Here is a 5,711-nt window from a genome sequence, read left to right on the forward strand (position 1 = left end):
GGGTTTTAGGATGAAATTCCCATATCATGATTTATTCTGACTAAGATATGTACGAAGTGTTATTTGAACTTTGATAGATGATAGGGTAGAGTGATATTAAGTAGGACACGATCTAGAGTCGGACATTTTGAACACGTCTTACCGTCCGAATTCCGGTTACCTCGTTACAAAAACCGCTGTCTACATACTAAATGAAGTATTGACTTTATAGAGTTGTCTCCCGTTGATAACTTTCTCGTTTACATATTTTGTCAAGTCCGATCGAGAATAGTAGCAAAAGCGGTACATTTCACGATAAGAGCGGGTAAAGTTTTGTGACTTCAAACTGATATGAGAAGTCATTTCTTTTGATTATTACGCCATAAAACTTAAAGCTGAAGTTTAACTGTAAGATTTGTGTAAAACAAATGCAGAATTATCTTCATTTTGACAATAGAAACAGTATTTTATCTGATAATTAGGTTCAAAGTCGCAAACGTGATTTGATCTTGAGTCGGACACCAAAAATGTTCAAAACGATCATAAGTCGGACAGTGTGTTTTATCATTATACAAGTGAATGTATGTGATATATAGGCATAAAAGGGTGCAGTAATTACCCTTTTTCATAATATAAGTTTGAATCTTTCATCACTTATTTTTTTAATATTTATTTTTTAAATATTTAATGTCTATTTTTATTTTCTAATCAGTCTTTTAAGTTTCGTTTCAAGTCACCATTGGCGTTTTTCTGAAATTTTTAATCAGAATGTATGGCAATGCACATTAATTTAGTGGAAAAACGTGTGTAGCCCAATGAATAAATTTTCTATTTAAAAATATGAATACACCAAAATTTCTCATATTTTATTGGTGGCATTCTGTTGATTGTGTAGTTACATATTTTTACTTTGTAAAGCAAAGAAGTGATATCGAGTACACAATACACGATTATTTTTACTCTTCCATCAAAAAGACAATTTTCTCTGACATATCAATGGTATATATATCAAAACTCATTCTCTGAATCATTTATCTAAAATATCGGCAACACAAGCTACAATGTAGACACAGAAACTTTAATTTGGGATGGCCATGACTCATGATTAGCGCGGGAAAATGATGTTGTCCATCCAGTCATCCTGGAATTTGGACACAGCACTTTTGGTTGTATAGTTTTCAATTCTTTTTAAAGTAATTGGAGCAGGTTCTGCATGTGTTTATTAGGAACACCGGAGTTGCTATTGGCCATCGTCAATTCCTGAAAATGTTTGTGCTTTGCAAAGGACAAAGTCTCCTAGCATCAAAAAAATGTACAGTGTATTTCAGAATGGGTTTAGAGCAACAGGCATTTCTCCTTATTCAACTTATGCAACCACGATAAAACACAAACTCAGATTAGGCAAATACATATGTAGTTGTTTAATGATAAGGCCAGTGTGCTCGCCACGTCTGACCACGTAACATCGATACATAGCGCGTTTGAACTGCAGATCCCTTTCGTGGTTTAGTACGTCATGTTCTAAACTTTTACTAACATTGATAATTTTCCCATGGAATCTTAGAAATAACTGAATATACTTTCAAGGAACATGTTATGTTAAAACATATAACAACCCAATTTCAAGCATTGTATGAAACAAAATCAATATACATTCCCTTATTAAAATTGACCGCACTTTCTTTCGTTTTTCAGTCAATGACATATCTACATCTATTTCGTCAGGCTCATTTGTTATACAAGAAATATGACCACAACATCAAATGAAATACTTGTAAAAGTTTACTTTCAAAGGTACAGTAAACAGTTAGAATGAATCTCTTTGGACTAAGGAAGTAAGATTTTCACCCGGGGTTGAAGTTATTAGGTCACCTGACCATAGGTCATGGTGACGTATTGTAATAGTATTTTGTCCGTCATCGTGCGTCGTGTGCCATGCGTCGTCTGTCGTGTGATGTCTGCTAACATTTTCTTATGAGCGATAACTTTAGTAAATATATAAACCATGCCTAATGAAACTTTGTATGTTTACTAACATTGAAAAGATCTCGGAAGAATTTGAAAATCAGCTTGATTCAACGGTAATGAAGTTATTGCCCTTTGCACTAAAAAAATGATTGAACCTTGTGAATACAATAACTTGAGTAAATATGCACCGAGCTGATTCGAATGTAACTCACGGAGTTATTGCCCTATGAAATTATAATTTTTGGACCTTGTAAACACGATAAATTGAGTTAGTATAAACTGAGCTAAATGAAATTTTGTATGTAGACTATAACATTAGATATATCTCGGACGAGATTGAAAATCAGCTTGTTCCGATGATAATTTACGGTGTTATTGCCCTTTGCACTAATAATTATAATTGGACATTGTGAATATGGTAACTTGAATAAATATGCACTCAGCTTCATGAAACTTTGTATTTAAACTAAAATTGGAAAGATCTTGGACAAGTTTGAAAATCAACCTGATTAGATATTAACTTCCGTAGTTATTGCCCTATGCAATTATAATTATTGGACCTTGTGAACATCATAACTTGAGTAAATATGCACTGATATGATCCAATCTTAATGAAACTTTGTTTATAGACTAACATTTGATATATCTTGAACTAGTTTGAAAATAAGCTTAATTCAACTCTTAACTTATTTACAGAGTAATTGCCCTTCGCAATGATATTGATAATTATTGAACCTTGTGAACACCGTAATGTGAGTAAATATTCACCAAGTTGAATGAAACTTTGTATGTAGACCTATTAGATGTATTATCCTATTTTTGGAACAAAAGACATCGGTTGGCTAGTAAATTACATATCTAATTTGTATCAATTATCAGGTGACTGTTAAGGCCCATGGGCCTCTTGTTGAAGATCAAGATGTCAAAGTAATAAAAGGAGAGAAGAGAGTATATACTTTGATTTATGTTATAAAACTAGCATCCTTTATGATATCTTTAGCAGATAATTATGTCCAAATTTTTGTTTTTATAATTTTTATAACTGTCATGATATTTAGAGATGAAATATTTCTTCTTTTTTTTTTTTAATTTTATATGGCAATGATGGTATACAGTCACATCATAAGTGTAAACATTTTTTTATCTATCTAATTTCCAACACTTGTGAAAGAAATCATTTTAATTCTAATTGATAATGTCAACAAGAATAGAACTTTGACTGGCTACCATTCTGATCTCCTGTTGTCAGAAACTCAAGTACGGTTAGTTGCACAGTACGCTTCGCTGCACTCATCACATAGCTGAGTGAAGTGCAATCAACTATAGGTCTCCGACAATGTCATTCTCCAAATAATACAAAATATCTACAGACAATAAGTGCTAATGATAACCTCAGTGTAATCAGCATTACTTAACCAAAAATTTTATCAGCAAAAAGTCATTTCCCTAGACACAGAATGTATTAGAATTCAGATATTGTAGCCTTTAACTAGGGGAGATAATCTATTACAGAATGAAGTAGAATTCAGTTGGTCTTTAACTATAGGGAGAAATAATCTAGAAAAAAATAAAAGAAAATTCAGATAGTCTTTTACTAGGGTGAGATAATGTAGTACAGAATATAATAAAATTCATGTAGTCTTCAACTAGGGGGACATAAATTAGTACAGAATATGATAGAATTCAGATAATTTTTAAGTATGGGGAGGTAATCTAGTACAGAATATAACAGAATTCATGGGGTCTTCAACTATGGGGAGTTAATTTAGTATGTACAGATTGCATGAGAGTTCAGCTGAGAAAAAAATCTATAAAACATAGTTGCTCTACAATGAGGGTATGGGACAGTTTTCTAATTTAAAAGTCTTAAGGCCGTTGAGATTTATTTATTTTATTTTTTGACCAACAAGTCGTAATTTTTTAATTGCGTCATGATGCATAAAAAACGGTTTTTATTTGTGATGATTGATGCAAATGTAATAAATTGTTGTTGCCTTCGTCAAAAGTAAGGTCTGTCTCTGTCTGTCTTTAGTGGTGTTTTGTCTTGGTTATAATGCTAACACTTTATACAGTATTAAAAGTTCATTATTTTCACAAACTGCTGATAGGGGCAATCATGTAAGCCAGTTATAGAAATTGATGTCACTAAAATTGCTACTTTTGTGCCATACTAGTACTTTGGTAATGTACAAACCTGGTGGTCAGCCTGGTTATTATCTTATGTTATTGTGCCATCTTTTCCCAAAAGTGTCCTGTCTTAAAAGTCTTATTGGGTTTTTTAATTCACCATTGATCTTGTAATGTCATTGAAACTACTTCCCTAAGAAATGTTAAATTCCCTTATAAAGTGTGCCCAGTATCTATTTTAGTGACCAGGAGACATTGAAAAATTTGTGTATACCCCCTGTCAGTTACTTGTAAGCTATCAATCAGTAACTCTAATGAATATGACGTCTAGAGCTCCTGTTTTGAGAAACAGTGTTCACTAGAAGATAAGCTCACCATGATAAAGGCCTGCTGTAACTTCTGCTCTTGCTTGTAGATTTCAGCATAAATGGAGTAGGAATACTGGTTCAAATGTTGGTGGGTTTGATGCTTACTTTGACAGTATGTTTCCATTTGTTAAAACTTAATTAAAAAAAACAACTGTAGATAAAAGTCCTAATATCTGATTTAGATAAACATGAACAAAAAGGGGAGACAATTAGTGTAATGACCTCTGTTGTTCATTGAACATTAAACAAAATATACATAGTTTGGATTATTAAGTGGATTTTTTTCAGTGAACTGATCTGTGTATATTGTATATTACCATGATTTAATCATGAACATGTAAAGCTACTAGGCAATCCACCAACAAGTAAATCAAATTGTAATCAATATACTTGTTATTTATTTATTTATTTATTTATTTATTTATCTTTTGAATTATATCATTTCACTTATAAAGAGAGAGAGAGAGAGAGCTGGTTTGTAGTTAGAGATTTGATATAATTTTCTCAATACCAGTATCCCATCTAGTATTGATATTTATTTGTTTGCTTCTTTACCTAAAATGAGAAGTATATATGTCAACCTCTGTGATTTACAGTGTACTGTGTATATTGTTATTGTGATAATTGTTTCATTTAACATGTAAATGTTTCTATAGAATGTTTAAAGCTTTTGTTGTGATATAAATGTTATTTATAATTTAAAATTGTTTTTAGTAAATATTGTTATTTTCTCTGTTTTTTATATTATATTATTGCTTTCATTTGTTGTTCATGGGCAATAAATCATAATTGCTAACATAAAGACTTTGATTGAAGTTGTTTTTTTTAGTATTGACACATATGTTAAAAGGGTAAAAAAAAAAATCCTGACACCCTTCCTAAAATAAATATAATAAAAGTAATCCAGAAAATAAAAATGATAAAAAAGACAAAATCACCCCACAAATATATTTCATAAATAAATGGTGGGGGAGTTTTTATTTGCTAATATTTGAGCGATACATACCCTGTAGGCCTTTTCCTGGTCGTGTTACATACAGAGTTACTGCCCTTGGATTCGCTCTTCGTAATGTGAACGTGGAACGAAAAAGAAACTGCAAGAATGGTAAACAAACAATTTATATCACACCTCTTGCTGTTTTCGAAAGCAAATCAGATTATATTTTCTGTGGTCATTTAAAGTTAAGCATGCAGTGCACCACTATAACCGTTGTCAAACTCAAGAAATGCACATATAATGTAACTTAATGCTGAGCGACGGCTCCATGG

Source organism: Argopecten irradians, chromosome 2 (genome assembly GCF_041381155.1).
Source record: "Argopecten irradians isolate NY chromosome 2, Ai_NY, whole genome shotgun sequence".
Classification (NCBI taxonomy): domain Eukaryota; kingdom Metazoa; phylum Mollusca; class Bivalvia; order Pectinida; family Pectinidae; genus Argopecten; species Argopecten irradians.